The 27,700-nt window shown below is 54.5% G+C and overlaps 1 protein-coding gene across 1 annotated transcript in view; it reads right to left on the minus strand.

Annotated features, from left to right (window-relative positions):
* FAM32A (family with sequence similarity 32 member A) overlaps nucleotides 1-27,700 on the minus strand; it is a 126,607-nt gene that overhangs the window by 37,539 nt on the left and 61,368 nt on the right. The gene's annotated exons all lie outside the window — the stretch shown is intronic.

A 27,700-nucleotide genomic window follows, 5' to 3' on the forward strand; every position in this document is an offset into this window, starting at 1 on the left:
AATCTAGAGCGGGGAGCACGGACAGTTGCTTCCAGGAGCCGTTCTGGGTATATTTTAGATGTCAGGTCCTGTGAGTCCTGGGGAGCAGGGACCATCAGTGTGCCCCTGGTACAGAAGTGGAAACTGAGGCCCGTGAGGTCAAGGAAGCTTGGCAACGGACTCAGCGTCGCCTGCTGTGATCCCAGCGTGGACCTGTGTGTGACCCTGAGCCCAGGGAGGGGGAGAAATGGAGAGAGAGACTCAGAGACCAACAGATGGGAGAATAAGGAGGGACAGGGGCAGACAGAGAGACCAAGTGCACAGGACCCTGAAACTGGATGATAGAATTCGGCTTCCTGCTCTTTTGGAATTAAAACCCCTGCTGGGATTCAGGCCATCATTTGACAAAGGAGGACACTGAGGGTCAGAGTGGCCACTGGGAGCCTCCATCCACACTGCCTGGGCCTGTGGGCGCTGCTCCTCGTGGAAGGCTGGCCTGCTGGGCCCTCGGCCTCACAGACCTCCCCCACCTCCCCCTGCCCCTTCTCACCTCCCAGCCAATCACTGGTCAGTTAAAAATAGTGGGTGGAGGGCGCCGGTGGCTTCTGAAAGGGGCCTCAGAGCCCAGCCGGCCACGTGCAGGCCGCAGCCGGAGTCGGGCGCTAATTGAGGCAACACTCGGTACAAAGCCGCCCTTCAGGGGAGCTGGCACGTCTGGATCACATTTCTGGAGAGCAAACGTTTCTTTAATTTCCCTGAGCCCTGCAAGGCCCCACCCTAATGGCAGAGACGGACAGCCCCTTGCCACAGGGTCTCTTTGGGGGTGGGAGAGGGTGGGGGAGCCCCAGGGGCCCCACTGCGCTCTACTGCGCTCCACAGACGCACCTCCTCCTTTGAGTGAGTCGGGGGAAGCCTTCTTTCCTCTTCAGTTTTAGGAAAATGTTTGTGTGGAGCTGGCATAGCTTCTGCCCTACAGGTTTGGGGAATTTGCCAGCGATGCCCTCCGGACCTGGAGTTCTCTTTGTGGGGCGATCTTCAACCACCCCTCCGGTTTTTTTCAAAGATACAGGGCTACCCTGGTGATCCGTTTCTTCTAGAGTGAGCTTTGGGAATTTGTGTCTTTCAAGGAATTTGTCCATGTCATCTGAGCCGTTGCATTGACTGGCATCAGACTGTCCATAACTTGCCCTTGTTTGTCAACTTTTTAATAGCGTGGGATCTGTCCTGGGGTCTCCTCTCTCCTTCCCGATATCGGCCATTTGTGTGTTCTTTTACCTCCGGGATTGATGCGGCTCAGCCCCGGATGAGGAGCCCCAAACGCTGGCAAGACTTCATTCTCCGAACTGTTCCGATGACCACGACAGCCCCTCACGGGTAGGCAGCCCCACCCGGCCCAGCGCACAGAAGGCGTCGGAACTCCCGAAGTTTAACTTCTAAGGAGGAAAGAGAAGGAACGGGGGCCGGGGGCGTCAGGAAGCCCCTGGCTCAGATCTCTGCCGTTCGCTCAGGAGCGGGATAGGCTGAGGCAAAATGTCCTGAGCTGCTCCAATGGCAGGCTTGGAAAAATCCCCCTGACACAACGTGGCCATGTGGTCATGGGTCTCAGTGACAGCATGTGCTGGCTGCCCTCCCTGCTGCGTCTGTCCCCACGCCAAGGGAAGTAACGGCCCTGGAGAGAATAAGACTTCATACTACAGCTGACCCTTGAACAACATGGGGCTTGGGGCACCAGCCCCCCGGAGCAGCCGAAAATCCAAGCATGACTTCTGACTCCCTAAAACTTAACGACTAATAGCCTGATGTTGACTGACAGCCTTCCCAATAACATAAACAGTCTACAAACACATAGTCTGCATGTTCTACGTACTATTCACTGTATCCGTACTGTAAAGTAAGCTGGAGAAAAGAAACCGTTTTTTCAAATTGTTACAGATCTCTGAAACTTTTTCCCCAATATATTCATTGAAAAACTATTCAGCATCTATGGGAACCGGCGCCATTCAAACCCGTGCTGTCCAAGGGTCAACTGTAATCGCTCGGCCTCACAGAGCACCTGCCAGAGCTTCACAGTTTAGAAGCAATTGTTGGTGTCATTTTACAGATGAGAAGGCTGAGATCCAGCCTTCGGTGGCGGAGCCAGGATTCGAACCCTGGCTATGGCCCCCCTCCCTCCCGCCTGCCTGGGTGGCTGCCATGCACAGCTGGAATCTCAGCCCCACTGAGTTCCTCTCTGGCCATGGCCCCTGTCCGTTTGCATTCTCTGCTGGAGTAAAGCGATTGTAAACAGAAACACCCACAGGCTGAGGCAGCCTCGGGACTCTGAACTTGGCTGGTGTTTTCCCCGGCCCCCCAGGCCCGGGGACGGGGCTTTGGCCTGCCTTAGGCCCCAAACCACCTGCTCGGCCTGCCGTCCAGCCGGCCTGCCCAGCAAGTGAGGGAGAGAAGGGACCCTCCACTGTCTTTATATACCAGGGTTATTTTTAACCCGGCCTTCCAGAACATTGTGGAGCTTCCTCTCTCCGACGCGCAGGAAGCCCTACTTGGCCGTGTTTCCTGCTAACACGCGGCCCCAAGATTGCTGAGAACAACAGGCCCAAGACTGCTCGGCTCCGGGAAAAAACCTGGCCCTCTTTCAAAGCCCGGACAGAAAACTCTTCAGAGCTCTGCACTCCCGCCAGCGCCAGGAGGCCCCTGCAGTGCTGATAAATTGTCCGTGACGGTGCGTGGGGCTCCCAGGCCGAGCCCCCGCTGACTCCATCACCCCTTCCCAAGGTGGAGAAAAGCAGGTGCCCCCAACTGGATAGACAAATGCTTCACTGGTGGATTTTTTTTATGCTTCTGTTTTTTATTTTCATCCATCTCTTTTTATTGAGATGAAATAAGCCATTTTTAAAGTGGAAAATTCAAATGGCATTTGGTACATTCACAGTGTTGCACAACCACCACTCTGTCTACTTCCAAAACATTTTCATTTCTCTCCAAAATAAAACCCTGTCCCCATGACTATCATCCCCGTCCTCCAGCCCCTGGAAACCACTGATCCTCTTTCTGTCTCTGTGGACACGCCTGTTCTGGATGTTTCATATGCATGGGGTCACACAACACAGGGCATTTGGTGTCTGGCTTCTCGCACTCAGCGCGATGGTTTCGAGGTTATCGCATTGTACTGTGCGTCAGGACCTCGTTCCTCTTTGTGGCTGAATAATATTCCGCTGTCTATATACACCGCCTTTTGTTTATCCATGTATCTGTTGATGGATGGATCTTTGTGTTCCTTCATCATTTTAAGGCTTGGGTTTGGAAGAAATTATTTTTATCAAGGTCTTGTCATTTTCTTCTTGGAAATGTGGTCATTTACAGCAATTCATGCATGCTGTCTATGCTCTGATAGAAGGCGAGGAGGAGGTGGGCAGAGAAGGAGCGTTTCAACACTTTCTTTCTGGTTTGAAGTGTCCTTGTTCCTGAGGTCTACGCACAGCGATGGTTTCTCCCGGTGAGGGAGTGGGGTGCAGTGGGAAGCCAGACCTGGTTCAAATCCGGCCTCCTTCCCTTAGCCGCTGTCAGATGCTGAGCTAAGGAAGCCCTTCAGTTCTCTTAAAGTCTATAACCAACCTTTTGTGCTCTGACATTGGCCCTGGTATCCAGAGGGACTTTTTGCACAGGAGGGCTCTTCTTTTTCAGATGGGGAAACTGAGGCTTGCAGTGGGCATGTGACTTGCCCAGGGTCTCATGGATATAAGAGGAGCAGAGGTGCAGCCCCACAGGGCATGGGCTACTGTCCTGGGGACGGTGTGGAGGGTGTCCTCCCGGGGAGCCCCTCTGCCTGCCCCTCCAGGCCTTTCTTCCTGGGCCACAGGTCCTCAGAGAAGCCACTGTCCCCTTCTCTGATCTCTTTTGACATCACCTCCTGGGCTCACTTGTTTCACTGTTTCCTTCTCTGTGGCTTTGCCTCAGAGGGGATCTTGTCACCTTTGCCCAAAAGCACTTGCCTGAGTCGGGTGGTTCTGTGCCCCTGGGGATACTTGGTGATACCTGGGGACATTTCTGTGGTCACAGCGGGGGTGAGGGGTGTCACTGTCATCAAATGGGTGGAGTGCAGGGATGCTGCTCAGGTTCCTACGATGCCTAGAACAGCCCCCAGAGGCGCATGGAGCCCCAGATGGCAGCAGTGCCAAGGCTGGGGAACCTGCCTTAGCATGAGAGGGACTCTGTCTGTTTATATCTATCTTTTGATCTATCATCAGTCAATCAATAGATCATTCATTTATCTCTGTATCTATTATCTATCTATCTATCTATCTATCCATCTATCTATCATCATCATCGTCTATCAGAGAGAGTGACCCAGCCCCAAACCCCAGCAGTCCTGAGAACCCTCAGCCCAGCAAATGCTTGGACGTCTGTAACAGAAGGGGCAGGGGGCCCATGTGGGCTAGGAGCTGCTCGCCTCCCAGCACATATGATCCTTCTGCAACCCCGGGACCTGGGACCCCCCCACACCCAGGCGAGGACACTGGGACTCAGGAAGGTTAGGGGCCTTCTGCAAGAAGTGAACCTCAGGCTTCATTCTGAGGGCCGTGGGGAGCCATATGCGGTGTTAGAGCAGGAGAGGGATGGGGTTGGATCTGTGTACTGGGCAGATACCTCTAAGGCCAGGATCTTGGCTTGACTGATGCCACCCAGAGAGACCCCCATGAGAGAGTCAGAGGACTCCCACCTGCAAAGGTGGGGCAGGGAAGGGGCCGATTCAAGTGGGGTTCAGGGGAGAGAGGGGGGCAGAGGTGTCTCTGTAAAGCTGGTTGCCAGTGGTCCTGCAGAAGAGAGAAGCCCAGGCACGAGCCTTGCAGGGCTCCTCTTCCAGGGGGCCAGCCACAGCCTCTGCACCATGTCACTGCATACACACTCACCTATGCCCTTCCTCTGCCCGGTACCACTCAGCAGGGACCCAGCCACACTTCAGCAGGACCCGGCATGGAGGGAACAGAGCACACCCCCAGACCCGTGCATCAGGGCTGGCTGGAGGGAAGGACCTAGGACTCACAGCGGGAGCAGGGGCTCCGTCTGGGGGCAGGGCACGTGGCCAGGCTGCTGCGCTGGGGCCATGACTTGTAGGCCCAGCACACAGCGGAGGGAGTGTGTCCCAGGCAGAGGGCAGAGCGCAGGCGAAGGTCTAGAGGTGAGAATGCAGCAAATTTGGGAAAGAGGAGTTCAGGGTGTTAGGGGGACATCTGGGCAGGGAGGGGGTGGGGACGGGGGGCTGGATTATAAAAGATCTTAAAATGAGTTGGAAGTGATGCTCTAGGCAGTGGAGGGGATCCGCTCCTCTCTCCCTACCCCTCCTTGCCCCCCACAGGCAACAGCAGCCCTGGTTAGGACTTAACAGGGTCTAGGGGTCCTTGGCTCAGGGCTAGTTTAAGAGTTGCACTAAATTTATACCTGAAGCAGCTTCCAAGCCTGCAGCTATTTCTCGTCACCCTATTTTGGGTCTGCTGCCTGGACACCTAACCCTCTGTAGCCAGCTCTGCCAGCCCAGCTGGGCCTCCTGCCTCCCTGGCACTGAATTTGGCCGTCTGGCCGCACTCCTCCCCATGCTGAGCCCTGCGCCATAGCCACAGGTTGCTGAAGTCAGCAACCCTCAGGCTTTGTGCTGTGTGAGGCTGGGGCCCCCGGGAAGACTTAGCTCCATCCGGGTCGCACCTGAGGGGCCCTGGGTCTGGGGAGGGAGAGCGGGATGTGGACACCCAGCCGTAGGGTCAGGGCCTGGCCAGAGGGAGGGCGTGGAGAGCGGGGAGCAGCAGGCTCCAAGTGGCATCCACCACGGACGGCACGCGGAGGTCAGAGGCGGAGAGAGGAGGGGTGGTCGGTCCCTGCGGGGAAACCGCATGTGCGAAGGCGGAAGAGCTGAGGCAGCCTGGGCCAGCCAGGGCGATGGGGGCCTGCGTGTGCCCCGAAGGCAAGGGAGGGTCCTTGAGGGCGCGCAGCTGGGGATCAGCTGGGTCGCACCCCATCTGGGAAAACCTGTGCGGAGGAGGAAGGGGCGGCTGAGCAGGAGGGCACTCGCTGCTCTCACGTCAGCTCCTGGCCCGGAGAGAGCGCGAGCATCCGCTGCTTCCTCAGCTGCGTGGACCCCCCGGGGCTGGTCGAAATGGGGGGCTTTTTATTACGTGGTGGGTGCCAGCAGCAGGCCCACCCCCACCGCATTTATCTTGGCTTTCCCCTCCCCCTCCCCTCCCCCTCCCCTCCCCCTCCCCCCTCTCCCCTCCCCCCACCTCCTCCTCCCCCTCCTCATCCCCCTCCCCTCCCCCCTATCCCCCTCCCCCTTCTCCCTCTCCCCCCACCTCCTCCTCCCCCTCCTCGTCCCCCTCCCCCCTCCCCCTCCTCCCCTCCCCCCTATCCCCCTCCCCCTCCCCCCACCTCCCCTCCCCCTTCCCCCTCCCTCCCTCCTCCCCTCCCCCACCCCATGTCCTCCCTCCCCTCCCCCTGCCCCTCCTCCCTCCTCCCTCCGTCCTCCCTCCTCCCTCCCCTCACCCCTCTTTTTCTTTCTTTACTCATCCCTTCCCTGTTGTCCCTGGGAGCCTGGTGCCCAGGTGCTTGGGTCCCCCTGCACCCAGGGCCCATCTTGGCCAGGGCACGGGTCTCCCCTCCTCACCCAGCTTTACCCTGTAAGCAAATCGCCCTGGGATCTGAGTTCTGCCTGGCCTGTCCGGGCTTCACACACTGATTCCCAGAGCCAACCTGTACGGTGGAGGGGGGACCCAGGGGTCTGCACACTGGGCCTGCGGGCCACATCTGGCCCACGGCCTATTTTTATACAGCTTGTGGGCTGAGGATGTTAGTTTTCCTTTTTCTATTTTAATTGTACTTAAAAATACCCATAACATAAAGTTTACCATTGTAACCACTTTTTAAGTGCACAGTTCGTGGCAATAAGTACCTTTACGCGGCTATGCGGCCGTCCCCACCATCCCTCTGGAGAACTTGGCCATCCTCCCAAACTGAAACTTTGTCCCCATTAGACACTCACTGCCCCTCCCCTCCCCCTCCTCGGCCCCCACCGGCTACTTCCTGTCTCTGTGAGCCTGACTGGGGGCCTCATGTAACTGGGATCCGACAGTACTTGTCTTTTTGTATCTGACTTATTTCACTGACATGGCGTCCTCAAGGCCCATCATCTGTGTGGCTGCGTGTCAGAATTTCCTTCCCCTTTGTGGCTGAATCATACTGCATTGTGTGGATGAGGCCGCATTTTGCTTACTCATTCATCCGTCAACATACCCTCGGGTTGCTCCCGTCTTTGGCGATTGTGTGTTCTTTATGCCAGCTTTACGCAGGTATACTTCACACGCCATACAATCTCCCCTATTAGAAGTGTACAATTCAATGATTTTCAGGCTATTTGCAGAGCTCTGCATTCATCGCTGTAATTGATTTTAGAATATTTGTATTACCCCCAAAGAAACCCAGCGCCCTGTAGCTATCACCCCTGATAAGAATGCCATTAACTTTTTTTAAGAGTTGGTGAAAGATGTTGAAGAAAAGAATATCTTGTGACATGTGAAAACTCTATGAAATGAAAATGTTGGTGTTCACAAATAAAGTTTTACGGACACGTGACCCACCCATCAGTGTGCATCTTACCTGTGGCTGCTCTCAGGCAGACGGGACGGCCTGCAAAGCCGGGCTTCTTGACCGTCTGGCCCTTTGCAGGAAAGATTTGCTGACCCTGCAATGTGTCCTCACCTTTCCAGTGCTGCTCTGGCCCAGCTGGGTCACCTCCATCCTGCCCGGTGACCCGGCCACCAGCCCCCGCTGCCTCCGCGCTGGGTCAGTCTCTGAGGTGGGGCTGGCCTCTGCACAGCGGCATCTCTGGTTGCAATCTGCCAGATGCAAGTGGTACCCCTCCCAGGTGTGACAGTGTCCCCTGGGGGAAGGATTGCCCCGGATGAGAACCACTACTATACAAACACTGTATTTTTATAACCACAGCTTAATATTCAATTTTATGAATAGATGCCTTATATATTTAGCCATTGCCCCATTGATAGCTGCTTCCAATTTTCACCATTAGGCATAATGCGATACACATGCTTGCATGTAACCTTGAATCACACTTTAAAACCACAAAGTCACCTTCATGAAAGTCATCAGATACATGAGAGATATAATATTTTCCTACAGTAGGTTCCCATCCTCGGCCCCACGGTCACTGGGGCTGCATCATTCTCTGCACAGGGGTGCCCTGTGCACTCTGGGGTATTGAGCAGCAGCCCTGGTCCCACCCATCGGATGCCAGTAGCTCCCCCAGACAGTGGTTATGACCAAAACGCCTTCAGACATCACCTAGTGTACCCTGGAGGTTAAAACCGCCATGCTTGCCCCCCGCCCCGACACCCCCAGTCTTGGTTTGGTGGGAAGCAGAGAGGCTAGGAGATCTCTCCCCCCTCACTCAGAAAGAGGTACAAATCCCTGCCTGACTCTGAGATGGAATTTCCTTCCCACAGCTCACTGCCCTCCTGTGGTGTGTCCATTACTCACCCCTTCAAGGTAAACTGAGGCTCAGTGAGGGAAGCCAGGAATCAGTCCTCCTGTCCCCTTCCCCACAGGCTTTCTCTGAGCAGCAGAAATTACAGCCCTCAGAGCCCCAAATAGCTCCTCTCTCTCCGAGGCAGTGACCAAGCCCACGGGCCTGTGGTTCAGACTCCAAAGCTGTAGGGATAAAATAAGAGATTCAAATCCTCTCCCCCAGAGATCACAAACTTCAAAGAAGACAACACAGTTTGGTTCCTGATGATGGGGGCCTGACTGTGCTTGCCCACAAGGGTGTGATAGGAAGGGTCAAATTGAGCCCCTGAATGGGGTGGGGTGGGGGGCAGTGAACCCCCAGGCTGTCCTGCTGGATGAGCTCAGAAGGAAGCACCTACAGACTCTTTGGTGAGAACCTGGGACCTTGGAATGGCACTGGGTGCAGCCCATTGGCAGGCATAGCTTAGGGTCACCTCCTCCAGGAAGCCTCCAGGAATTCATCCCATCTGTCCTCACATAGTTCCCTTTGTGAGCCTCCTTGGTGTCAGGGGAGGGTCTGAGCCTGGACCCCATGGGTTCCTCGCTGTCAGGGTGAGGGAGCTTCAAGATGGGCGGGGAGGCTCAGACCAATGGAGTTTTGCAATTTCTCTGCATTAGTAGAAAAGAGAAAAATGCCCATGCCTCGGAAGACCCAGAAAGGCCGAGAAACCACTCCTCATGAAGGGAGGCCAAAAAGACACGTGGTGAATTTGGATTGGATTCTAAATAAGCAAAGAATATTGGTTACTTAGGATGACCATAAAGGATATTGTCTTAGTCTGCTTGGCAGTTATAGCAATACCATGTGCTGAGTGGCTTATAACACAAATTTATTCTTACAGTTCTAGGGGCTGGAAGTCCAAGATCGAGGTGCAGGCAGGCTTGGTATCTGGTAGGAACTCTCCGTGGTTCACAGATGCCAACCTCTCACTGTGTCCTCACACAGCAGAAGGAACAAGGGAGAGATCTGGGGTCCCTCGTGTAAGGGCACTGATCCCATTGACTAGGGCCCCGCCCTCATGAGCCCTCCTGATGGCCCCACCTCCTAGCGCCATCACACTGGAGATTAGGTCGCAACACATGAATTTTAGGGGGGACGCAAGCATTCAGACCATACACATATGATTGGGGGCAGTTTGGGGGAATTTGGCTACAGGATGTAGATTCAGAAATCCTTTCCCTCCGTGTGAACTTTGAGGAGTGTGACATGTGTCCTGGAGCCGAGTGGGAGAATCTCCTGGTTCTTAATGCAGGCAGAGAGATTTAGGGCGTCAGGGAGCATGCTGTCTGGGGTGTACTCTCAAATGGCTCAGCATTGATATTATATTGCTTTCGGCTGAGTATTTGTGTCTGCCCTCCAGCCAGATTCATATGCTGAAGTCTGAATCCCCAGAATGTCAAAATAGGACTGTATTTGGAGGCAGGGACTTTAAAGAGGTGATTAGATGAAGGGCTATAGAGTCAGCCAAACTCCCATGTAAGTAGTGTCCTCATGGGAGGGTCACAGGGAGAGGCAGCGAGGAGGTGGCCGTCCGCAAGCCCAGGAGGGAGGCCTTGGAGAAACCAGCCCTCCCAACACCTTGATCTTGGGCTTCCAGCCTCCAGAACCACGAGAGAATGAATTTCTGTTGTTTAGGACACTCAGCTCATGGTATTTTGTTATGGCAGCCACAGCCGACTGACACAACATATATGGAAGTTATGTATCTATCTACACCATTTGTATCAATTGTATATATTTATGTATAAATACATATAGACATATTTATATTAATTAAACACACACACACATATGTATATACAAACAGAAAGAGGGAAACAGAAAGAAAGAATGGGGTACATCATTAGCACTTTGTGAGTCTCTGTGCAGGGTATGTGGGTGTTCATTTTATTATTCCAGCAACTTTCCTACAGCTTGTGCGTTATTCCGAATGAAATGTTGCAAAACACAGAACAGCCTTGGCTGTCCCCACACCCTCAAACTGGGCCCGACTAAGTCAGATCCTTGGGCCTGAGGTGAGCTCCCGAACAGGGAGCTGAAGCAACGTGGACTCACCTGCAGGGCAGACGGGTGCCAGAGCTGGTAGGGGTCCTTCCCTAAGGGCCCTGCAGGGCTGATGCTGGGGAATGCGTAGGGTGCTGCCGCTCCTGCGCCTGCCCCGCCAGACCTCCTTCGCCCGTCTCAGCGAGCTTGCAGCCTTCCCTGTGTGAGGACAGCATTCCCTGCATTTTGCAGAAGTGACAGGTGACAGGTCTGGTGCCCCATGTGAAAGTGCCTACCTGTCCCCCAGCCCCTGGCGACCACTGATCTGCTCTGTCTCCATGGAGGTGCCTGTTCTGCACATTTCACAGACATGGAGTCACACACCACGTGGCCGCGTGTGTCCGGCTTCTTTCTCTCAGTGTGGTATTTGCGAGGTTCATCCGAGTTGCAGTGTGAATCAGTGCTTCGTTCCCTTGTATGGCTGACTGAGTACATTCTGTTTCAAAATCAGGGCTTTTCTTGAAGAAACGCAAAAAGCTATATTTGGCAAACATCAAACAATGTTTGGCTTTATTTGTTTTTTTCTCCCTTCCACAAATAGCTGCAAACGGCTTCAAGCTGCCAAACATCACACACACTCCCAGTGCTTAGCCGCAAGCCCGTGGGTCTCCTGTTTAAGGGGTCCCAGGCTCAAATGGCCCCCACGGGAATAACATTTTAATTAAAAAGCCTTCCAATGACAGACTGGCAATGTAAACTCCCAGGCAGTGAAGGCCCCAGCCTGGCAGGGTGCAGGCCATGCCTGACATTCCAGGCCCGCCTCTTTGGAGTCTCAGCAGCCACAGAAGTCCCCGAGCCCAGCCAGGAATAGTTCTGCCTTTTATTTGGAAAGAGAATTACAGGGCCTGTGGCCCAGCCCCGAGCTTGCTGCTTCGAAGCCGTATTTTTGAACACGACTCTAACCACACACTTGCTTTCGATGGTCCATGCCAGGCTAAATGCTGCCAAGCTGCCGAGACGCTCGGCTTGCAGCTCTAAACACAGGTTCTTTTTCATTCCTGTTTTAAGGTCTGTCCAACTATTTCTGTGCAAAAACAGATTTAAAATCTGGCTGGCTCAGGAGCCCCCAGCAGCCGCCAATGACGCCCACTTCTTTCCGCTCCCCCAAATGGGTCTCGGGTCTGCCTTGTCCGTGGGGATTTTTCTAGCTGACAGAGTTGTCTCTGGTTCCCCGAAGTCCCCCCCAATACATGCAAACACAGCCCAGGGAGTGTGGGGCTTTGGGATCAACAGGACCATTGGCCAGGACGAGGTGGGTGATTCCTGGAAGAAGAACGAGGTATTGTTACCAGAAAATTCAGGGAAGGAAAAGAATCATATGGTCACAGTGTGAGCCAAGGTTTGAACTGGGGTCCTACTTAAATGAAAGTCACAAGGATTAAAAAATGCTAAGCCCTTTTTTGGGGGCCAGCAGGGCACTAGGAGTAATGTAAAATGATGCAGTCATGAAGTTTAGTGGTTCTGCAAAAAGTCACACATGTAATTAGCATATGACCCAGCAATTCCACTTCCAGGAATATCACCCCCCTGAAATTGAAAACAGGTGTTGGGAGAAAAACTTGTGTACACATATTCAGAGTAGCACTAGTTATAATCACCAAATGGTGGAAGGAACACAAATGTCCATCAAAGATACAAGCATAAACACTAGGTGGTCCGTCCATCTGATGGACTATTACTCGGCCATAAAAAGGAAAATGAAGCCCTGACACACACTGCAATGTGAAGGGACCTCAAAAACATCATGCTGAGGGATCCCGTGTCTATGAAATGTCCAGAGCGGGTACATCCACAGAGACCAAAAGGAGATCTGTGGCTGCCAGGGGCTGGGGGAGGGGGAGGGGGGCTGATGGCTCACAGGGAAGGGGTCTCCTCTGGGTAGATGGGAATGTTCTGGAACCAGACAGAGGTGGTGGTGGCGTGCAACATTGTGAACATACTCAATGCCACTGACTTGTTTGCTTTAAAGTGGTTACTTTTATATTATATGGATTTCACTGCAATTAGAAAAGACAAGTTCAGCTCTACCCTTGGTTTCAAGGAAAGGAAGTGTCCAGAAGCAGGTGGGGGAGATAACGGCATATCAGCAGCACCTGTGAGAAAACCGTCAGGGTTCAGTTGGGTTGCTATGACTCAGCAGGGGGAAGGGGCCTGGGATGTGCTGAGTCAACAGAGGTATAGGGTCCAGATAGAGAGAGGTGGGTTCCCTGGCCAGACCACAAGAAAAGATTTGGGTTCAAATCTGGAAAGGAGAGGTAAGGACAAAGTGGGGGGTTGCAGAGGGGCTCAGCAAGGTTGAGGAAATGGGAAAGCCCATCCTTTCCATGCACTGCATGCATTATGCAGCATGAACTCTAAAGCTGGGCTGATTGCATTCAAATCCCAGCTCTGCCACTTACTGTGTGACCTTGGGCAAGTCACTTAAACTCTCTGAGCCTCAATTTTCTCATCTCTAAAATGGGGATAGCAACAGTGCCTGTTTCATAGCATGGTTATGAGAATTCAGTGCCTCGCAGTAAAAATATCGTTGTAGGGAAGAGCAGGTTCGGAGGGATACCGATAATTAATAACTTGGGACAGTTGAGCTGTGTTGGTGGGAGAGATGGATCACATGAGATGGTGAGATACCTGGGGTAGGGACTGTTGTCTTGGTTGATGCTGTCTGCTCCAAGCCCTGTATAAATGTGTGGTGGGTGATGGATAAATGAATGGAACAAGCAGGAGTGATTGCACAGAGGAGGGGGTTTTGAACTGGGTTTTGATGAATGAGTAGGAGTTTTCTGTGTTGCTAGTGAAGCAGGTGGAAGGGCACTTTAGGTAAAGGGAACCGCATAGGGAAAGTTGTGCAGATGTGGAGCACTGTGGTAGAGCAGTGACTAGTGAGCAGATCTGGAGAGAGCCTGGAGACACCCCACCCCACCCCACCTTGGAGACAACCAGCACAAAGTAGTAAGAGATGGCTGTGAAGAAGCTGCCTGCTCTTACCAGAAGGAAGCTGGTCACTCCCATCCTCTTTGCTTCAGAGTGGGCCCCAGAAATTTAAAACATATTCTAATCTAAAGAAGACATACAAATGGCCAGCAAGTACATGAAGAGTTGCTCAACATCACCAATCGTCAGGGAAATGCAAATCAAAACCACCATGAGATACCACTTCACACGCACTAGGATGGCTACTGTCAAAACACCAGAAAACAGCAAGTGTTGGTGAGGATGTGGAGAAATTGGAACCCTTGTGCACAGCTGGTGGGTATGTAAAATGTTGCAGCCACGGTAAAAATCAGTATGGAGGTTCCTTAAAAAGAATTATCGTATGACCCAGCAATCCCTCTTCTGGATATATAACCAAAAGAATTGAAAGCAGGGTCTTGAAGAGAGATTCACGGTGTTCACAGCAGCATGATTCATAGCAGTCAAAAAATGGAAGCAACTCAAGTGTCCATCAGAGATGAATGGGTAGGCATACTGTGGTGGATCCGTACAGTGGAATAATATCCAGCCTCAAAGGAAGGAAACTCCGACACCTGCTCTAAGGTGGGTGAACCTTGAGGACATTATGTGGAGTGAAATAAGCCAGAGACAAAAGGACAAATACTGTCTGATCCCACTTATGCGAGGTGCCTAGAGTCGTCAGATCCCTGGAGACAGGAAGTAGATGGTGGGGCCAGGAGAAGGGGGTGGGGAGCGAGGGGTCAGGATGGATGCGCAGCAGTGTGATGTACTTAACGCGGCGGAGCTGTACGCTTAAAAATGGTGAAGATGGTGAATTTTATGTCATATACATTTTACCACAATTTAAAAAAACATATGTTGTGAGGTGTGTCTGTAACAGATTTATTAATTCATTTAATGTCCCAAGTGGGGCTCCGTTTGCCAGGCTGCTTGGCGATGCTGGGTGGACATTTTCCTCTCTCTGTGCCTCAGTTTCCTCCAGTGCAAACTGGCAGGGGTGAGGTTTTTCTCTGGTGTCACTGGGATGGTCAAGGTGCCACGTAGGGAAGCCAGATGGGGATGGGAAGAGTCCTGGCCCACGTGCGCGTCCCGCTTGGGAAATCTAAACTTGCGTCCTCCGTTTTGGCTGAGGGAGCACCATGCCTGTTCTTTATTCCACAGAAAGAGGCCAAGGCTTTTGCATGAAAGCAAGCCTTGCTGATGTCTGTTGAGTGCCTGCCTCGTGCCCACCACATGCCCAGGACGTGGGCTCACAAGGATGGTCTTGCATCTGCCCATTTCACAGACTTGTAAACTCCTACGTGAGAAGGCTCAGAGAGGTGAAGTGACTCGCTCAAGGGCACACCCACATCTCCTGTCACATGAGGCTCACATCAAGAAGGTCCCGAAACCCCCACGATGTATTCCAAGGGTGGCGTCCCCGTGGTGGTTTGAAAACATGAGCAGAGGGTACCACACTCAGACGGGGGCGACTGGGCAAAGGGGATCCGGAACCTTCTGCTTTCGCTCGGTGATTCTCCTCCCAAGGCAAACGGTCTTAATTTTCTTGAACGTGGCGTGGGGAGGGGGAGAAAGTCCCGGTTTGGGAATTACTGCCTAAAATGAGGTGTTCCAGATGGGACCCTGGCGCAGCAAGTGGAGACCCGAGGAATCCCAGGTCGGGCTGGGGTGTCATGGACAGCCCTGTCCCCAAGCGAAGCCTCCTATTTGGTCGGCGTGAGGGACTCGGAGGGAGGCAGGGACGGGACTCTCCGCTGCCGTCTGGGCCCGGACGCGGAGGTGTCTGGGGGCGAGACAACGACCAGCTCTGCCTGGCTCCAGAACATTTCCACCATCCCAAGACGTTTTAACTTCATAAAGCTGCCAGGCTGGTTTCCAGTGGGTCATGCCCTCAAGAGAGCATGCGTTTTCATCGGCCTGTTTGTCCCAGAACCAGCCCCGGCTCTGGCAGATGCTCCATAAATATTTGTTAAATCAGTGAGCGAATGAATGACCACAGTCACTGCTGGGCCTGCTTCTCAAATACGTGGATGGGGTCTGCTGTCCGGGGAAGGCGGTTCCCTGAGGCGTGCTGGCCTTGTGGCCGCTGGGCCGCAAGAGTTCCACGTGCTGGGCACCGAACTGTTCTCAGCTGTTGGGCGACATGTGTCCCCTCTTACAGAGGGGAATACCGAGGCTTGGAAAGCGCCCTCAGAGGCTGTGCATTAACAAGGACCCTGCAAGGATCCCCCCCCCACTCTCCCAGGGTGCAGCAGGAAGGCTCAGCCTGCAGAGAGGCCAGATAAGAGTGATTGGCTTGGTGATGGGGACCCGGGTTCGAATCCCAGGTCTGCCACTGTCGAGGGTGAGCCCCAGCGGGGCAGCCACCACCCTGAGCTCCCTTTTCCACTTCCAAGAAAGATTTATTGAGGGTCTGGTGTGTGTGGAGGTCTCTCTCTGGGTGCCCTGGCTTGGAGAATAATACTATCCTCCCCCTGGCAGGCTTGGGTGAGGCCCAAAGGAACCCGCAGGCACAGAGTGTTTTTAACCCCTCTGTCCAAGATGAGGTGGCCTTGGGAGGGAAGTGGTTCAAGGGGGGAAATTGAGAAATAAAAGAGCCAGTGGGTCCCTGGGCCAGGGGCAGGGGGCAGGGACAGGGGGGCCTGGACATGTTCCTTTCGTCTCTGGCTCTGTTGCTGTGTCTGTAGCACGAGGTGGTGGCCCCGTGTTCCTGCCACCCTCTCTGTCTAAAGATCTCAGGCTTCCAAAAACAGGCACCCTATCCCTCGGTGCTCTGAGTTCACTGAGCACCTGTGATGGATCGGGCTTGGTCCCCCTCCCTGGGGACAGAGCAGTGAACAGAACACACACCGGGCTGCCTCACAGAGCTCACATTCCAGGGGAGGGGGGAGCCCAATGATTTAATTACAAGTCATGAGAGATAGACAGAAGATTGCATGCCCAGGTGTGTGTGGTGTAGGGGTGAGTGGCAACCCAGAGAGAGCCCCAGGAACACCCAACCTGTCCCAGGATGGGCATGGACATCCTGGAGGTCTTCCTGGAGGTGACATCCAAACCAAGGCCTGTTGCCAAGCAGCTGAGGGGGACAAAGTCTTGCTACTTGCTGCATCTCAGCTTGGAGCTGTGCTTGGTCTTGAGAGGCCAAGGTTTTACATCCCCTCCTTCCCCACACTGCACATGATTTCTCTCATCAGGCTCTGGGTTAACAGGGACAATCACTAAGCCTGTGCTGGACACTGGGAGTCCCTTCCCCCAGGGGCTTCTCAGGCCCGCAGGAGATTAGGGTGTCTCAGTAAATAGACACAGAAATGAATTCCAGGTACGGAGATGTGGGCAGGGGGCTGCAGGCAGGTGAGGGAGGCGCTGGGGGCCCAGGGGAGCAGGCAGGCGGCAGCCCACGGAGGAAGTGGCTTAGCAGGTAGACAGCTAGCCAATGTGCGGAAACCCTAGGCAGCCTGTCGTCGTGGTCGTGGGCAGGCAGGGGGCCGGCGCCCCGAGGCCACATCTGAGGGGTGGCCCCTGGCACCTCTCCCGCCAGAGGGCAGGGAGGAGCAGCTGACACCACCAGAGTCCCCGGAGGGGGCTCACCTGGCCTGTGTTCAGGTGGTGGAGCACCATCTCCCTCCAGCGCCCTCCCAGTCCCCCAGGACACCTCCCCTGGGGAGGGTCTAGGCAGCCCCCTGCCTGTCACAGCTGTCAGGGGAAGAGCCTTCTTTTGGTTTTAAGTTTCACTGAGATACAAATAAACGCACCTACCATATAATCCACCCACTTAAAATGTCCAATTCAGTGGTATATTCAGCGTTGTGTCACCAAGGCCATAGTCCATTTTATCACCCCAGGAAACAAACTTTAGCTATCACATACCTGTCCCACCCTTCCCTCAGCCTTAAACAACCACTAATCTACTTCCTGCCCCTATGGACTTCCTATTTCTCAATGGTATTGCCAAGTCCAGGGCCTCCCGCCCATCCCCACTTGGGGCTCCCTCTGTCCACGCTGTGGGGTCTCACTTTGTGCTCATGAGTGCTTCGAGTATCCCCATTTCACAGATGAGGAGACTGAGGGTCAGAGAACACAAGCTGTATGTCCCTTCGCAGGGCCGGGACAGAGGCGGAATTTGAACCTCATCCTTCACCCTTGACCTTCCCCGTCCCCAGCTTGAACCCTGCAGAGTCCTTGCTGTGTCAGAGGTAAGCCCCAGCTCATCAACCTCAGTGAGTCAGGTGGTCCCCCCTCCACACCTTTGCCCCTGTGGGCGCTGTTGCCTGGAGTGCCCGCCCCTCATTCTGCAGCTAACCTTCACTCGCTCCCTCGGGATCCCCTCTTGGTGTCCCTTCCTCCAGGAAGCCTTCCAGAAGCCCCTGGCCAAGCCCTGCTGCTCCCTCTCTCCAGCCCTGACCCCTTGGTCATGAGACCAGGAGGCATCCAGCCAAAAACCTTAAAAGTAAGTCCTGTAAACAAGTCACTGGGCACGTTAAAGGCTCTAACAGGCCCGGATTGTGATGAGGGGGCTGATAACCCTGCTGTTCTGTGCCGACTACCCTGTGATGACATGGACCGCTCTTCTGAGAAGCGCATGCGTGGAGAGGCCCCAAAACCACCCAGCCCTGCCGCTAATAGCAGATAAAGGCCCCCGGAGCTGTGGTTTTCACAGCGATCACATTTGTGGCAGCAGGTTGACCAAGCAGAAGGCGATCAGAACAGTCTCTGGGCCCGGCCACAGTCAGGAGCAGGGGGCTGCACACGTGGGGCACTCAGAGATGCTGGGCTGAGGTGGGGCTCCCAGAGCTAGAGGGGAGCATTTGATTGGTATCGTGCACCTTGGCACCTTTTCCATCCATGCACAGATGGGACACCAGGCGTCGCATGGATCCCTATGCCTCCTTTCCAAGTCCAAGTGGGTGTCATTTCCAGATGGGTCTCAAACACCCTTTGCTTCATAGGTAGGGTTTGGGAGTAATAGAATGAGTCCCCGTCAGGCCTGGGGCCATCTGCGGGAAATGTGTGGATTGTCTGCGGCTTGGCAGAAGTTTCCTCTGTCTGGGACAGTGGCCTTTTTTCTGTCACAGAGCCAAGTCTCTGGGAAGCGACAGCACGTGGAATACAGTTCAGTCTTTCTGGGTTCAGGCCCAAGGCTGGCACTGTTGTCCTGAACTCAGGATCTGGAGGCTCTGCTGGAAACAGAGCCTTGGTTCTGGGGTGCATCCGTACTGTTCCATGCTGTTTCACACTGTTCCAGCTTCCTCAGGCAATTGCACACAAGCCCGAATTCCCTGTATCCTGGGGCCTTCACAGGAAGATAGGAAGTATCTACATATCCAAAGGCAGGTCCAGGTCTGCCATACGCCTATCCTCAGCAGGCACTCTCAGAGGGGCTGCAACGTGCCAGGCCCTGTCCTGGGTATGTCCCAAGGCAGGTTTGGAATAAAATCCAAACCTCCCACTGAGGCCCACCAGGCCCTGTGGTCTGACTCCAGCCACCCTCTGACCCCATTTTCTCCTCTTTCTAACACACCAACCCCCGCTTCTGTTTCATGATCATACTGGGCATGGTCCTGCCTCAGAGCCTTTGCCATGGCTGTTCCTTCTGCTAAGAATGCTGCTCCCTTGGCTCAGTCCCTCACCTCCTCAAAAGAAGAGGCCCTCCTTGACTTACCCAGCTAAAACTCTCCTAGTCCCACCCACCTCCTTATCCTGATTCATTTTTCTGCATCACAAAGATTTTACATGATGGTATTTGCATGCCCACACGTTTATCGTTTCTTTCCCCACTGGCAGGAATCTTGCCTGTCTTGCTCACTACTGTATCCCCCCGGCTGGGCACACTGCAGCTGTGTAATAAAGACCTGTGAACAGATGTACAGTGTCCGGGTGGTGGGGGGCGCTGTGGAGGGGAAGGGGCTGATGCGGGCTGGAAGAGCTCCCTGGGGGGCCAATATCGCAGACGGGAAGTGAAGAGTTTGCTTCTGAGGAACTGGGGGTCAGATGCGGCCCGGGCTAGAGGCAGACCCGTAGGGAACTGCAAGGTGAGGGGGTTGCCAGGGACCCCAGGCTTGCCCAGACCCCCTATTCTGAGATTTTCTTTTTTTTTTTCTGTTCTCCCCATGGGATTTTGAGAGTTGGTGCATGTTCACAACCAGCTAGTTCTTTAAAGAAACCTTTTATTTTGGAATGATCTTAGACTTCCAGACAAGTCACACAGGCAATATAGGGAACCCCCTCCTCAACTTCCCCCACTGACTTTGGACATTTTCCCCAAGGTCAGGGGCAAGCTGAAGGAGGCTCAGGAGAGAATGGAGGCTCCATCTAAGAAAAAAAATCTAACTCTGGGAGCTGTTTCTGGGTATGAGGGTCCAAACAGGCTGCCCTGCAGGTAGTGAGCACCCTGTCATGGGGGGACATGTAAGGAAGTTCTATTTGGGATCCTGGAAGGGATTCAATGAGAGTATTCAGCCTGCAAAAGGAAGTTGGACTGGACAGCCTCCAGTCCAAAACTTCCAACCCAGGTATCTGATTCCCATCGGGAAAAGAATTCTTCCGAGTGTGTTGGCCCAATTCTCCTAGTGACTCACCCACATCTCTCTCTGCCTTTGAGTCTGAGCTGAGTTTTCATGCTAGACAAGTGGGTCCCCTTCTCTAGTTTCCCAGTCTGTAAAACAGAGGCTTCCGCTTCACACCCTGTCATCCAAAAGACAAAGATGGACAAGTGTCGGCAAGGAGGTGAAAGCTCTGGAACCCTCCACCATTATGCTTAAGAAGGCAAGAGAATTTGGTGCTTCCTCAAAAAGTTAAATATAAAGGCCAGATGACCCAGCTGTTCCCCTCCTAGGTACAGACCCAAGAGAACTGGCAACAGGTGTCCACATAAAACTCGGGCACGCATGTTCACATCAGCACCGATCACAATCTCCCAAAAGGAAACAACCCAATGTCCATGGATGGGTGAATGGATACGCACAATGTGGTCCATGCACATGGTGGAATATTACTCAGCTATGAAAAGGAACAGGCCCTGACATACACAATAATGTGGATGAAGCTGGAACGTGAGAGACGCCAGACAGAGAATGCCACTTTACATTTAACTCCATGTCCACGAAGGGCCCAGAACAGGCCCATGCGTAGAGATGGAAAGCAGATCAGTGGCTGCCAGGGGAATGGGGAGTGACGGCTCATGGGGACAGGGTCTTCTTTTGGGAAGACAGGAATCTTCTGGACCTATATAGGGGTGATGGTTGCACGACACTGTGAATGTACTAAATGCCACTAAGTTCACCTTAGAAGAGTTAAAATGGTGAGTTTTATCTTGTGTGCATTTTATCTTAATAAACATCTGAGCTCGCCTCTATGGTCACCCCTAAAGCAGAGAGGCTGGAGGATCCACACATACTGTCCCCTCCCCTGCCCTCTGGCCCAGCAACTAGGACAGATTTCAGGTCCCCGACCCTCAGAGCTGTCAGAGCAGAGTGGGTGCTGGCAGCCAGCCTAGTGCGGGCAGCCTGGGGTCCATCAGCTGTCCCACCCACCACGCCCAGGTGGCTGCCACACAGGCTATAGTGGTAAAGGGGGAAGTGGGGCCTTTCGTGGTCCCTGGGCCCCTGGATTTGCATTAGCCACTTTTACATAAAAATCTTTCCAGGCTGTGCCCAGTGGGCCTTGAAGCCGGCCTAGGGGTCGGGCCGTGCAGGAGGGCATGCCGGAGGCTTCTGCACCACCAGCCCAGGCTGCTGGTTCCTGTTTTGGGGGAAGGTTATCAGCACTGGCTTCTTAGAAAGAGCCCAAGTTGGGGCAGCCTTCCAGCCCCCGGTCAGTCCCAGTGGCCGCTTCTCCCCTCCCCTGCCCTGGAGGGGGGTGGACAGGAGCTCCATCTCAGGGTCAGCTGTGGGGGTTGTGGGGGACAGTGGCCGTGTACGGAGCACTGCCGGTGCCCCTGGCTTCCTTGGAGCCGTGGGTGTGCTAGTGCCTGGGATCCCCACGAGACACGCCAGCCCCGAGCCCTAGGTTCAGCCGAGAATGCTGGGATTTGCTGGGCTGGGACTGGAGCCCAGGCTGAGTTCCGAGTCGCTACCCTGGTGCTGAGCCCAGGCTCATGAAGCCCCCACTTGAGATAAGATGGGACCATTTATTCAGACAACACATTCTCACCGGACACCTCACGGCGCCCGGGTGTAAGCTCGGGGGCGGGAACTCAACGGGCAGCAAACCCAGAAAGCCCCCCTCCTCTAACTGGGGGAAGGGTGCAGGGGTGGGTGTGGGGAGGGACCAGAGCCGCAGCTGTGGGCCAAGTGAGGGGTCGGGGGGTGGCTTGGGGGCGATAGGCCCCCTGCTCTGCAGGGGCTGGGCACCCCCCCGCCCCCGACAGGCACCTCTTCACTTTCCTGCTTTGGTCTCACCCGCACGGGCCTGAATTTGCATTATTGGGACATTTCTTCTTTTGCAAACTCCGACCTTCTGCTTTCTCTGCAGAGTCTCTCCTGGTGCGGGCGCGGCCTCCACCCCCACGGGCAAAGGACGGCCTCCTCAACCTCCCAGAAAAGCCGCCTCTGAGGTCCTGGGCTGCGAGATGCCTAAGCTGTGGGCCAGGAGCCCACTGGCCTGCGGGGCTCGCCGCCTAGCGAGCGCCCCCTAGAGCAGGGCTGGAGATGGTCCTCCCCTTACCCCCCCCCACCACCCCTGGGGTCTCCACTTCACAGTTGGGAACGCCAAGGTCAGCAAGCTCGGACCAGGACTCGAACCCAGGCAGGTTCGATGACCCTTCTCCTCCTCCAGTCCGTGGGACATTGGAATGGAAAGAAAGAGGCCCTGGGACAGCCAGGCTGGGCTCTCCCTGACAGGCAGCCAAGCAGCTTGGCCTCAGTGGGCCTCAGTGTACCCCTCTGGCAAATGGGCTGAGCACTCCTCATCACCCCATCATGATGCTCCTGTCTGTGGCTTTGGCAGCCTCTACCTGTGTCTTCAGCCCCCACTTAAACCCCCTGATGGCACCTCAGTAACATTTACATGTTTGCCGTGACTTCTGAGGTTCTCCGTGGTCAGCATCAGGCTCCCTCAGGGCCCTCAGTCCTTGCACCTGCGGGGCCCGCCGCCTGGAGTGCCCTTCCTGGGTCCATCCGTGCCCTGGAACCCACCTAGTTATTACCTACTTACCCATCCAGTTCAGCGTGATGTCTAACTGCCTTTTTTCATTCTCTTCTTTTGAAGCATTTCGCTGAAGAGTAACATGGATACAAAAGTGCCCAAATCCTAAATACACGGCTTAATACATTTTTGCAGAGTTAGTTAGCACAGCCACGGAGCTGCTGCGCAGATGGACAAAAACAAAAACATTCACAGCCCCACCGTCTCACCGTCTCCCAACACCACCCCCTGGTAGGCTCCGTACTTCCACCTGATGCTTCCTGATGGCCTGAGGGGCCCTCTGCCTGTGACGGAGCTGCCTGAAAGAGCTGCCAGGTCCACGGGCTGCACGAACAGAAGCATAGATTGCAGCACCAGGCAGGCGATGCCGCTCCTCATTCTGGCTGGCAGTCTGCCCCTGCCACTTCGAAATGGGACGGACAGATGGAGGCTTCAGGGAAGACCACTGTGGTGTGTGTGTGTGTGTGTGTGTGTGTGTGTGTGTGTGTGTGTGTGTACAGTTTTGAGCAGTACCCTGGAAGAAATCACTGGAGGCTTTAAGGCATTCAACCTAGAGAAGGACAGATGCAGGTCCCTGTCACCTGCTCTACGTGGCTAGATGGCGGAGCAGGGTTGGCTGAGGGTCCACTCTGGGGAAGGCACCAACTCCTACCAGTCAGTGTCTAGGCCCTAGAGAAGGCGGCTTCGCGTAATGAGCAGCCTGTCGGGAGAATGGTGCCAGCCTGACATCCCCTTGGCAGCAAACCAAGCAGGAGCTCAGGATTGCAGGCTGACCAAATCCAGGGAGTATTGCCTTTTGCCGCCCTCAGGCCTTGCAGGGAGGTAGGTGGGAGGAGGACTTCAGGGGATATGTGGCCATGACGAGACCTTTCTCAGGGGGAAAATCAAAGCCCCGAACTGGACAGTGACCTGCCCAAGGTCATTCAGCCAAAACCAGCTTTCCAGGCACAGGCCTGGCTTGGAGCTCTGGCTTTGGGTGGAGTTCAGGTCAGGTTATATCTGGCCTGGCTGTTCCCTCTCACTAGTTGCAGCTGCCCGGGGTGGGGACCGCTGGGCATGCTCCAGCAGCCTCACTGGCAGGCGGCCCACAGGTGCCGGGCAGGCCATTTACATAGCCATGCTTGGTCACCCCAGCCTGGCTCACTCCTGCCCCCCCGTCTCTCACCAGGAAAAGTCTCAGGGCCTGAGAGCAGGAGCTGACTCTGAGCCCCAGTGAGGTCCTGAGTATTTTTATTTCACTTCTGCGTTTCACTTTTACTGGGCCTGGGTGACATGTGAGTGGCAACTAGCAGGCCTGGGGTCCTCTCCTTGGGGACAGGGGTGGGGGAGGGCCTGAGTTTGAATCCTGACCCTACCACTCACTGGTTGTGTGACCCTTGGGGCCACACCTGACCCCTCTGAGCCTCCTGTGTGGTGCAGGAGACCCTGGGCCTGGATTCTAATATGGCCCTGCCTCTGACCTGTTGTGTGGCCTCTGGCAAGTTACTTCCTGTCTCTGGGTCTCAATTCTCTCCTCTGTAAAATGGAAATAACTACAGCCACATCCTTATAATGTCTGTCTGATCCAGTACTTGTGCAGGGGCCGGCTGGATGCTTGTCCAGGGGGATTTTGGGGACTGGGGGAAGTGAGAGTCCTGGAGAGGCCTAGGGGTGGACCTGTTGTATGTCCTTGAACTTCAGAAGAATGAACTTATGGAAGGATTTCATTATGAGGTTTGTTTAAAATGCAGATTCCTGGTCCCCACCTGCATGTCCACAGGTGCCCCGTGAGGCCCCGAAACATCAGGGAAGGCTCTGGGGCCTGTGTGTGTGTTGGAGTCCAGGCTGTGTTTCTTGGGACAGGACTAGAGGACAGCTGTGGAAAGGGAGAAATGGAGGCCCAGAGAGGTGGAGCCACTTGCCTAGGGCTGCTCAGCAAGCAAGTGGCAGCACCAGGACTGAATGGGGGTCGTTCTGCCCCAGAGCTGCAGCAGAGCTGGGAGCACAGCTGCCCCTCCCGCTCTGGCCCTCTCTGAGCTCCCAGGTGTCTGTGTCCCAGCAGCCGAGGGGCTGCAGGAACGCGATGCTTCAAGCTTCCCCCGGGAACAACTGTAGCCGAGTCAGGGTTTATATAGTGGCTCCCAAAATATCTGGCTGCGGATAGGCCGAGGCTGCCGAGGGCGCGGCTGGCCAATGCCGTGGCTTCCTGTCCTGCCAAGATGTTTCCTGCCGATAGCCGGGTCCAGTGGCCTTATCTGTGACCCTGGGGCCGCCAGGAGGACAGCCCCCACACACAGGGCACAAGCTGTTCTGGCCCTAGCAGGAGCTGCAGGGCCCCAGAGTGAGCAGCTGCCAGCAGGTGATGAGCTGTCAAGCCAACACATGCATTCTGGGAGGGAGCACTCTACTCGGAGTCTGACTGCCCCAGATTTGAGCTATGGCTCTGGGGTTAAATGGCTGTGCAGCCCAGGGGAGTCCAGCCCCTCTCAAAGTCACTCTCACCCATTAAGAGAGAATAGTGGTGTCTCCATTTCAAGAGAGGTTAGTGGTATCTCCATTTTCCTTTCCTGACCTCCAGCTTCAAGGATCTGGGGAGACAGAGCTGGACACAGATGCAGCATCGGGGTTCAGTGGGAGGGAGGGCAGAGGCTGGAGGAATCCAGGTGTAGATCTGGGACAGCTGCCTGGAGCAGGGGCATTGACGCTGGGGTTTAGTGGCTACGTAGGAGCTCATAGGCAGACCTCGTGGCAGAGACGGCCAGGCTGAGCAAACAGTGTGAGTGAATGCTTGAAGTCAAAGTGCCACTCTCCCCATTTCACAGAGATGGAAACTGAGATTCCAAGAGAAAGTGATGCTGTGGTTCTGAATTGTGGCTCCTTCTGTATCCACTGAACAAGACCCAAGCTTGGAGGAGGTCTGTCCTCTCTCAGTTGTGACTCTGGGACCTGGGGAATTTTTTAAATTTTCAAACTGATTTCATTGCGGCTTAAAATTGCCTTTATGGAAAAGTCAGCGTCTTAATTTGCTACAAGTGTGACACATTCTCTTGCTCTCCCATGTCCTGCAGCGTCTCCACACCTAAGCTGCTTTATCAAACCGATGTGCTAACATCAACTGTTAACCCTGTTCACTTACACTCTGATTCTAAGGAGTCTTCACCCTTGTCTCTCATCAGCTCCACCGCCTTGGGTGGGGGGGGTCCTCAAGCCCGGGCAGCAGGGGCTGCGGATCCCACTGGAGCCACAGGGAGGAAAGGGGCTGGAGCCAAAGGTGACTCCCAAGGCTCCAGCCTGGGCCCTGCCTCTGCCTTGCTGTGTGGCTTCGGAGAGGCTGTCTACATATGTCTTGGCCTACATATGTGGGCGAGGCACCCAGGATGCCGCCACCATAGGACGTTGCCCCAGGGGATCCGGCCCGTGCTTGCTCACCCCATCCCCTGCACAGTGACTCAGTCTGGGGGCTTTTCATGCACAAAATGGGGAGGGGTGATGGGGTAAGAGGTGAGGGAACTACTGGTTTGGGGCTCCTCTTTAACGTTTTTCAAGAACGTGAATACAATGTGGAACTCTGTTCAACAAATCCATGCTGCCACCACTCAGGTCCCTGGTTGGGGGACACAAATGTGTGGCCAAGGGCCTCAGACAAATACGTATGCATGACTATTCACAGCAGCACGATTCATGGTAGCCAAAAAGTGGAAATATATCCCCAAATGTCCACTAATGGAGGAATGGATATACACAATGTGGGCCACCCACACTGTGGAATATGACTCAGCCATGAAAAGGAGTGGGGCCCTGACACACGCTCCAGTGTGGGTGGACCTTGAAAACATCACACTGAGAGAAGCCAGGCACAGAAGGGCACATATTGTACAATTCTATGTATATGAAGTGCCCGGGACGGGCAGATCCACAGACAGATACAGGCTGGTGGCCGCCAGGAGCTGGGGGAGTGGGTGGTGGGGTGAGGGCTCATGGGGACGGGTTTCTTTTCAGGATGATGGCAGTGTTCCAGAATTAGATATTCGTGGTGGTCGCACAACCTTGGGAATGCATGCATGCCACTGAATTGTTCACGTTAAAATGGTTCATTTTATGTTATGTGATTTCACCTCAAAAGAATAAAATGATAGAAAAATGTGTAGCGGTTTCTCGGGGATGGTTTATGGGTGTTTTAAAAAGTTTTAGATGGTGAATCTTTGGGCTGTGTTCTGCTTTCCCCAGCTGTGTGTGGGATCAGCTCCCCTGCTGCACACAGTCAGTGCTTCATAGGAAGACCAGTTGCTGGAGCTGGGTGGGTGCTGCCTCTGCCGGGGCCTGCAAGTCCCCACACAGAAGCCTCCCTCTGAGGCAAGGGCCCTTGTGAGCCCATTTCCTAAAAGATGGACTGAGGCTCAGATGCCCTCGGTTACCCAGCTGGCAAGCAGCCAACCCCGGTTGCATTCAGGTCTGGCTGATCCCAGCACTGCTGCGGCAGTTTGGGTCTGGAACCTGCGGCCCCTCCCTTCCCAAAGAGTGGGGACTGCAATACGACCACATGCCTCCACACACACCCGCTCACGCGGCCAGGCTCCGCTGCCCCAGGGCCTTCTGGGAACTGGTGCCAGGTGCAACCTGTCTCCCTTGGAAGGGAACAGAGCCAGGGGTGGGAAGGGAAATGCTCTCACTGTCCAAGCACGGGTGGGACCGGGAACATTCCAGGCTTCAGAGGGGCTCCCAGCCTGTGGTCTTGGGAGCTGGGACAAGGCAGTCCCTGCTGGGTGACCATGGGCACGGCACTTCTGTTCTGTGACCTAAGTTTTTTCTGTGAAATGGGCTTCAGAGCAGCACTGCCTCTCAGAGTAGATCTGAGGAATGAATGAAACAATGGAAGGTCTCAGCTCTGAGGGATCCCCACTTGTCAGGTAGAGGTGGGGGCAGGAGGCCTGTTGGGTCTTAGATGGGGTGACAGAGGAACACGTTCAGTTTAAAAGCAAACAGTATGGCAGTTCCTCAAAAAACTGAAAATAGAACTGTTTCAGATATGGATAAACAAAATGT

The sequence above is a fragment of the Manis pentadactyla genome, chromosome 12, assembly GCF_030020395.1.
Source record: "Manis pentadactyla isolate mManPen7 chromosome 12, mManPen7.hap1, whole genome shotgun sequence".
Taxonomy (NCBI): Eukaryota; Metazoa; Chordata; class Mammalia; order Pholidota; family Manidae; genus Manis; species Manis pentadactyla.